The following is a 9,495-nucleotide window of genomic DNA, read 5'->3' as shown; positions in this document are numbered from 1 at the left end:
ACACACCTGGATCATACCGACATAATCAATATGTAGGTTCTGGAAAGGTCCATTAGGTCTGGGGATGACTCCTCTCACTACTTTCAATGTGTGCCCAGAAGTGAATTGCTGGCAGATAATACAGTTTACTATAAAGAATGCAACACGCTCTGCTAAATCGGTGTAAACCAGTCTTCGGCAAGTGTTGCGGCAAGATTTTCCTTAGTCATATGCATTGGGTAATGGAGCTGTTCTAGAGCTATTTTTAGGAGGGCGACAGGCATTACTGGTTTACCAGTGATGTCTTGTCTCCACAATCCGTCTGAGGGGTTTAAGGAACACCCTCGACGCTTCCATAGATTTTTCTCCTCCTGAGGTACCTCCCCCTGGAGCTCCATTAGCTGAGTCTGCCCCATATTGCTGTAGGCTTCTGGAATAGCTCGCGCTACCATCAAACGCTCATGGGTACATGCCGCATCCACGTCCATTATTGTTTCAGTTTTGGATTCCATGCGCTTGACTTCCATGTCCGCTTCATGAATTCCACGTGACACGAAATCTGTCCCTTTGGTATGAGCGGCACATTTCACGACCGCTATGCCCACTGGGAGCTGTAGTGCTTTTATCAGCCTGTCCAATAAGGCTGCGTGTTGCACTGGCGTGCCGTCTACTCGGAGGTAGCCCCTCCTTTTCCAGCGCACTAATCCTGCGTGCACTGTTGACGTCACATAGGCGGAGTCGCTATATACTGTTACTTCCTGGTCAGCATGATTCTCAATGGCGAGTATCAGCGCCACTAGCTCTGCAGCCTGTGGCGAATAATGGGATGGTATTCGTGCACTGACAAGTACTCGGAACTCTCCACTCGCTATGTGTTTGATCACGTCCACGCCTGTATAGCTTTGTCCGTCTTCTTGGTTGATTCTAGAAGACCCGTCAATGAAGACGATCTCCCCACCTGCCAGGGCATTTTCCTTTAGCCTAGGGATTTCGTCATAAAATTCCTCATAGTTCACACAGTCATGCACAGGTTCTCCCCCTGTGACTGGCTCAGCTATAAACATGGCAGGGTTCACAGTTTTGCAATGCACAATTTTGATCGATGGATTAGAGATAATCACCTCGTAGGCTGATGCTCTCTGAGAAGTCAGCGTGCCCTTTGGCTTTCCCAGTATGGCGAATATCAAGTGCTCAACATATAGTGTCATGGAGCACCCCATCACAATGGATGACTCCTTATCAATGGCAAACGTGGTGGCAGCTAGATTCTGTTTGCATGGGAAGTGGCCCTTCATGACCGGGTCCAGACTCCCACTGTAATATGCTAGGGGTTTATACCCCAGTGAGGTTCGCTGCGCGAGCACTGCCGTCATAAAATTGCCATCGGTATGAGAAAACAGATAGAATTCCTCAGCATAATTAGGAATCCCGAGGACTGGGGCCTTACAAATTGCCCCCTTAAGTTCTGTGAATCCTTTCTCCATTCCTTCATTCCATTCAATCTCTTCTCACGTGGCCTGGGCCTTTTTAAGGGCCTGCAACAAAGGCTTGGTATATGAGCTGTAGTCAAAGATCCATGCTCTGACATAGTTGCACAGGCCTGGGAAGCTTTGCATTTGTTTTATCGTGCGCGGCTTGGCCGTGTTCATGATAGCCTCGGCCCTTTCTGGGGTTACCCTTTTCCCCTCATGTGAGATTAGTTGCCCTATGTACAACACCTCCCGTTGGAAGTACTGCAACTTGTCCTTGTCCACTTTGTATCCCTTCTCAGCCAGTATAGTTAATTGCTGGATTGAGTCATGTCGGCATTGCTCTTCAGTGATGCTGCAGATTAGAATGTCATCTACATACTGCAAAACAACACTGTCCACCGCAATATTGCTTAGGTCCATTTGCAGGACTCTGTTGAAAATAGATGGAGACTCGCAATACCCCTGTAGCAGCCTGGTACTTTTCAGGCGCATTTGTCTGAAAGTAAATGACGTCAGGTCTTGTGAGTCACGGTGCAATGGAATCGAGAAGAATGCATTTTTCAAATCGATCACCGTGAATCATTTTGCCTGAGTGGGTATGTTGCACAAAATTGTGGATGGATTCGGGACTAAAGGGAACTCGGCTTCGACTATGTCGTTTAGGGCTCGTAAATCCTGGATTAAATACCAGGACCCTCCCTTTGATTTCTTGACAGGATAAATCACTGTGTTGCAGGGTGATTCCGATGTCACCAGAATGCCCTGCTCCATCATGGCGGAGATTGTCTTTGCAATCCCTTCATCCGTTTCTGTGGACATGGGATTTTGTCGTGCCCGTGGCAGAATTGCTCCTGGTTTCAATTTAATTTTTACTTTGCCGGTTCCCTTCAGGAGACCTACGTCATAGGGCCCTGTAGTCCATACTTTGGCCAGCACTAGGGCCATGTCGTTATCAAAGTACTCTGGACATACTAACGCTAACATCATCCTCTGTGGTACCTCTCGCCTGATCATTTTGACCCAAGTGGAGACTAACTTGCACCCGTGTCTCTTGTAGGTCAGGGTGTTCTTCGAACAGATCGTCATCGGTGACGTCAGTCACTCGATATCCTTCTTCGATGGCGACAATCGCACACCAAGGTCTACCCTCGTCGTCACATCCTTCAACCAATACTACCTTTCCTCGCACCGCAGCGGATTGTATCATTAAGGGAAACACCTGTCCCTCCTCTTCGTGTATGGGTAATCTTGGCCTGAATAGAAACTCATCAGGGGTTCTCATAGTCTTGTCTGCGAGGCCTGGCAATCCTGCCATGAGAACTCGCACTCCATATGCGAAAACATCTGGTTCCAACGGTACAGCTCTCATGGCTGCACGTCCAGAGTATGCTCTGATCATTTCGCATATGTTTGAATAATGCATTCCTGGGGTGGAGCACACTATGCCATCCTCAGTGAACGAGATGGTCATATTCAACTTCGTCATCAAATGCTGACCCATGATATTCACCGGGGACTGACGCGAATACAATAAAGGTACATTCATGTCGCACTCTCCCATTGAGACTGTGAGTGCATCAGTAAAGGGAACTCTGCTATGAGCTCCAGTAAAACTCTGGGTGTCTATTGCCTCGCCGGACAAGGAGAACTTGCCTTCTCGTATGCACGAGCGCGTTGCTCCTGTGTCAACTAAGAAGGAATATTCTTTCCCCCCTATGGTGACATTTACCCTAGGTTCCCTGTTAGGGTCTGGTGTCACTGATAGGATAGAACACATCAGAGATCCCTGTGAGCCGTCCTATTTCATGTATAGGTTCGGTCCACTGTATACCTGTGGGTTTCCCCCACTAGTGTTAGTGCTCTGAGCCACTTGTGTCAGTGTCTGCTGGGGTTGTCCCTGTGGTACATTCCCCATGTTCAGTGGTTGGACCACTTGCTGTGCACCTTGCTGCAAGCCAGCTGCCTGCTGCTGCACGGTATAGTTTTGGGCATTGCCCTGTTGTAGGGTAGCAGGTTGATTCACCGTGCCTGCCCCCATCCCGTGATTGTTCTGCCACATGCCTTGGCTTCTGCACATGCGTGCCACATGTCCTGTCACTCCACACAGCCAACACACTGGTGGTGGTCGGGCCATCTGTCCATCTGGCATAGCTGGACTGCCCATTGGTGCGCTCTGGATACCACATTGAACATTTTGAAAACCTCCTTGGTTACCCCTAAAGCCTCCCTGATTACTCTGCCATCCTCTTCCTCCAAAACCTCTCCCTCTTGGGTAAAATCTCACGTTACCCTGATTGGTTTGTGGCGGTTCAGTTGCACGTTGTGCACTCAAATCGACTGGGCTTGTCAACATGGCTCTCTCTCGAGAGCGTATTTTGAGAGCTTCCTTTGCACTAGCTTCGCCTCTTCTCCCTTACGCGTTGCCTCCTTCTTTCAATTCTTTTCTTGCAACAGCCTACAATAATGGGCAATTGTCAACTGGATTTCGGCCCACGGTTTAGCTTCTATTCCTACCAATTTTTTTGGTTGTTTTTGCACCGGTTCTGGTAACCCTTAGCACAGTATATGATAGAATACAGGGATAGATTTCGCCCAAGACTCATGCGTTTCAAGCACCCACGCATCTTGAAAATTCTGGATATAAAGCAATGGTTCCTCCGACTCCTTCATTTTTCGAGTCATTATAGCTCCCATATCAGATGTGTCTGGATATAGCGTACGTAGCGCTTTCCATACTGCTGCTCCACAGTTATTAAATGGTGCTCCGTCATGAGAGGTGTTAGTTATGGTTACCCTAGGGTAGCCTGCCCTTTTCCACACATGGTCTGCTCTTTCTCCGAGTATAGCAATTAGGAGACCCTTGATGTCCTCTATGGCTAGAGTGACACCCCCTGTCATTTTCTCTAACTCATGTATCCACTTCCCAGCCCCCACGTCACCATGGGAAGTTTACTTTTAAGATTCTCGCGGTCCATGTGCGGCCAAGGAATATACTGCGGTCTTGCTCCCTCTTTCTCTAATAGCTGGAATTGGAATGTGCAGTCCTCTCTATCTTTCTGGTCTTTTGCCAGGGTGGCATTTCCGCCTTGCCGCCTGCCTGGTAATGCTCTTAGCCTGTCCGCATAGGCAGGGGCTGACGCCCCACTCTGACTGTGGGGTGTCTCTTTGTGTCGACTGGACTGTCCAGCGGACTTCGGTGTCCTACTTGTGGACCCGCTAGCATCTGACCATCGTACCTCTCGGTTTCCTGGGTGCTGCTTTTCGCACCGTCTCCCCTCGTCATACACAGTTTCTTCCGTTTCCCCTTCAGAGTCAGACTCTGAATACTCCCAGTTCACACAGCTTCTTGTATCATCTTAGTTCTGCTCGACTTCGAGTCTATCTAGGGAACGTCCCCTACTTCCACTATTTTGGGTGACATCCTCAGTGTCATATAACTGAGTGCTCTCTAAGCGCTCATCTTCCCTTCCCTCTTGGAAGATTCGTTCCAGTCCCATTTCATCATATATTTTATCAATCGCTTCCCCGATGCTTCTGGTGTCGAAGTCATTATCAATAATTGTCCCGCTTGTACCTGGTACTGCATCATTTGCTGGAAAGAACTCTTCTATGTCTTCCCAGTCTACAATAGGATTGGGTTTTTTCACTTACCGCTGCAAATATTCTAAATCTCGCGCCCTTTGCCTGCGCTTACGCTCTGCTTCCTCATCCATTTCTCTTCGCTTCTTCGCCTCCCATCTAGCCTTATCTACTTCCCTCATCTGTTCGCTTCTACGTTCTTTTGCCCTTCTACTTTCCTCATCTTCTCTCTTCTTCACTTTCCTTTCATGCACCCTCCTTTCTTCCTCCAACTTTAGCATGTTCTGCCTGTACTTTTCATAGGCAGCGAATTGTGTGCGACTGAGCGGTATTCCTTGCTCTTCGTGATATATTTGGTCTCGCCTCAATCTATCCTTTTTTCCTGCCCTCTCGACCATTTCTTTCTTCCTTTCCTTACTTTGCGCCTCAACAGACCGTTCACTCGGCCTTGCGTCATCACTTCCTTTTCCATCTAATTTCAATAGTATCTGCCCTCCCATCCATTCGTCCTTTGCAAATGTTACCTCATCGGTTCCTTTCCGCTTCTTTCTCTCTCTCTCTCTATCGCGAGGTGCACTTGTTTGTGCCTGGCCCTTTCTTTCTTCATCCCCCCTCTCTTTGTCCCATGGGATCGTGGAGGCTGAGTCAATTTCCTGTTCCTTCTCTTCCGTCTCGTCCCTGCTACATGCAGGTGACTCGTATGCAGGGTTGCTATAACCTGTGGTTGCCTTAAGTTCTCGTAGTGGGTAAAGGCCTTCCGACTTACTTACCTCAACAACTGGTTCCGGCGGGGCAGGTGGCGCGGTAGGCGTCTCACCCCCCTCCGTACATACATTTAATATCCAGTCAGCGGGAGGTTCTTCTTCCTTTACTTTTTCAAACATTTTCCAAAGCTCGAGAACGGCAAGGCGTTTCTCGAGTTTCTTCCCACTATATGTGGCATGTAGGAACGTGGTCATGTGCTGTAAGACAGCCTTAGACAATGACCCATTCTGGGGCCACGGCATAAACATTTTATTTGCGGTGCCCTTAACCCACTCCTGGCTGTATTTCTTCAGCTTTGCTGCATGTTTTGGCAATTGCTTGCACAAGTGTGCAAGTGGGGTAACTTCTTCCATTCTTAATTTTGTCACCAACAATGATCACACAGTGTTTCAACACTATTATGAGCGAACACCAAATACGCAAGCTCCAATCCAACTTTTCCGCAAACTTTTTACACCAACAGTTTTACTCGAGACACATCAATTCAGTGCCGATTCCCTCTCATTTTCACAATCGCGAAAACCAAAATGCATTGCCATCATTTAATATCACAATAATTCCACATTCAGCATACACAGAACATGTAGGACAGACGCTTGACAGACTAGACAGACACCAGCTGGTCATACATATACCTGCCTTCTAATTAATACCCCGACATGGGATTTGAACTACCCCTTTATGACGTCTTTAAACGTCATCGTAGCCTAGCGTCCCCCTCTCTGTGGGCTCTGGGTTCAAGTTCCTTCTGACCACTCTTTAAAGCGCAGGAACAAGGCAAATTTACAGTTTTCTCTTGGGTGCTTCCCCCGGTATTCCTTACAGTTTTTAATCTTGGGTGCCCCCCCGGTATTCCTTACAGGTTTTAGTCTCGGGTGCCCCCCCCTGGTATTCCTTACCCCAGTTCCTCCAGGTTACCAGCTCTTTTACCCCCTATATATATACAGTCTTTTCTGCTTCTAGCTGTATTATTGTTTCTCCGCCACCCACCGTTACCTTTCCCTTCTTACTCTAAGGCCTATAAGACCTTTGCCAGGATAACGAGTTTCATTGTTTCACTCACCAATCGACTCTTTTCCTCTCTGGAACTTCAGGATCACCGCCCCTTCCTCTTCCTGCTTTTAAGGTTTTTCGTCCGATCCGCTGCCTGTGGGAATGAGAAGGGTTATGCTTGGAAAGGCGGATTCCTTCAGACCCACTGCAGATTTTTTGGGCATGGTTACACTATCATTGTCCACGGGGAGCTTCTCAGCCTACTCAGCTGGAATGGCTAAAGGACTCGTGATGTAACCGAAGGCCCAGAGTTACTTTGTGCCGTTGGTTTAAAGGTGTCTTATAACTATATTAATCGATTATCAATAATCGATGGCCGTAACCATCCTCACGCTACCAAGTGTTGACGAGGAGAGGTAATTACTGACGGGCCCATTGGTCAGCACTCACCCTCGCAAACTAGTAATACAAGATATAAGAACACGGGGAACTTTTTGGAAGAATCACTCTTAAACCTCCGCGACTTAAGCTCTGATCACCGTTTAGGTGGTGTCGCAATGGTGCGTGCAGGAAGACCAGAGACACTGAGTTCCCCCACTCCGATTGTAACAATATTCAAAGAAACGGCACACATCTGTTTACTGCGCCACAATTGGATTTAAAAGACTTGAACTTGTTCCAATGTTGAAAAAAATGATTTATTGATAGCCCTTTATTCGATGACACGTGTTTCGGCACATTCCCTGTGCCCTCCTCAGATCAGGGCAATGTCCATCAACTGATTTGTCAGCTACACATTAACGTGGTTATTAAATGATTCCCATCAGACTCTGTACGTCTTCTGAAAATTTCAAGATTCATGCATCACGCGTCAGGAAACCCGACGCGTGATGCATGAATCTTGAAATCATTTTTTTCAACATGGGAACAAGTTCAAGTCTTTTAAATCCAATTGTGGCGCAGTAAACAGATGTGTGCAGTTTCTTTGAATATAGTAATACAAGATAGCTGCACCATGCGAGGACAGAGTGCAGGATTCACATACTCCGGCAAGGATCAATAATCAGGACTCAGTAAATTGTCAAAGGGAAGTCCGTTTAATGATACATACATCAGTTTATGGAAATCAGCAGCATCACGAACACCTACCTCACCCCGACTTCCTCGAACTTCAGTACAACAGCCTCTTTTATGGGCAAACTTCATCATCATTGACGTCTAATTCTACAAAAAATCATCATGCAATACAATTGGTTGGGAAAGGTAACCTAAGTATAGGTGCTATAACTGTATATGGAAATAATGCAAGTGGGTTGGATAACTCTTATCGGGTGGGCGTCTACGCCCTTCCCTCTACACCACACGTGATTGACGTCACTACAAGTACGACGTCTCATTGGTTACAATGTCTATAGGACCCTAGATTACATGGTCCCTTGTGATTCGGCAAGTTACACCCCTAACCATAAATCTCCATTTTAATTAGCAGCATGCAGAATAGACACCCAGGTGCCTAGTGTCCCAAGATTCACCCTGCCTCCCTTCCATCAATCAGTGGTTTAGGGCTATGTGTCAATTAGTTGGCTGGGTATGGCCTCGGGTCTGCAGTCTCTTATCAGGAAAAGTTATGGCACCCTCTGGTTCTGGATGGCATCAGACGGTGGTACATCTTCACGCCTGTCTGGTCACGTGTTGGTCCACCGTGAATCTGCTTCAGTTTCCAACATTTTGTGCATTTAATTCTGTATGCGCTTAGCCACCTGCATGGGCCTCTCTTATCTTGACCTTCACGGGCGGCTGGCATGCTCTGAAGTTGGAGCCTCGTGAGCTCATGCTCTCCTCCCCTTCTCTGGTTGACCTCGATTTCCCCGGCATGAGCCATCCTTTGTTAAGTTTCGATCCCGCTCCTTTCCTCAGCTTGGGCCTGGATATGACACTTGGCCAATCGGGCCTTGGCCGCCTGGGAGTACTTCTGTTTATACAAAATGGAGTCGCACGTGTACATTGTGCTGTATTGAGGTAGATGTATACAGTCGGCGCTTGCCGGTCTAACTTCTACTAAGCATTGCAAGCAGAATTGATTACCTAGCATCTTGCATTTCAAGCTTATTTACACATGTTCAATAAGGCGGTTGCTTCCATCTTGTCTCATGGCACCATTCTCATACGTTTTTCACAGTGTCTCTCCCCTTTGTCCTTTACAATTATCCTTGCAGTTGTCAGTACTGGTATGCATGCTTGCAGTGCTCCTTCAGTTCGTTCTTGGAGCTGCTCTGGTCCTGGTTTCATCTCCGCTGGCCTTCCATTATGGCTTTTGGAGTCTCTTCATGGACCGTGTGTAAGCATTCCTCCTCGTTCCGTATCAACAGCTGGTATGGTTGTCTGATTGGGTACCGTGCTGCCCAGGGTTGCCTGGTTATGGGCATTTCAACAGGTATTGATCTTCTAATGTACACAGGGCAGAGGCCCATTGCAGCCCTTTGTTGGTTCAGCTGCTCCTCGTACGTCACATACCTTGGTGAGTACTTTACTGGCACCACAAAGCGAGGGGCAGGGGTGTAGGCCACGTCTGGGGTCTCCTCTACAGGTGGCAGAGAATGACGAGTGTTGGATTAAGTATGAGTATAAATTAATTGAGAGTGATAGGGTCTCATTACGAGTTTGGAGGCAGCCATGCCAAACTCGGGTCCGGGTTCCTTGAATGGGG

At 47.6% G+C, this 9,495-nt stretch overlaps 1 protein-coding gene across 3 annotated transcripts in view; it reads right to left on the bottom strand.

The window, feature by feature from the left end:
- The window catches only part of LOC138534787 (uncharacterized), a 203,640-nt gene that overhangs the window by 114,312 nt on the left and 79,833 nt on the right, over nucleotides 1-9,495 (bottom strand). For all 3 annotated transcript variants that reach the window (XR_011284881.1, XM_069641246.1, XM_069641247.1), the window contains exon 2: nucleotides 6,859-6,942. The gene's annotated coding sequence lies outside the window, so the exon portion shown is untranslated. The remainder of the gene's footprint in view (nucleotides 1-6,858; nucleotides 6,943-9,495) is intronic.

This window comes from Ambystoma mexicanum, chromosome 1q, assembly GCF_040938575.1.
Source record: "Ambystoma mexicanum isolate Mex_15411 chromosome 1q, UKY_AmexF1_1, whole genome shotgun sequence".
NCBI lineage: Eukaryota > Metazoa > Chordata > Amphibia > Caudata > Ambystomatidae > Ambystoma > Ambystoma mexicanum.
The sequence above is the reverse complement of the archived record's forward strand: the minus strand, read 5'-3'. Positions and strand labels throughout refer to the sequence as shown.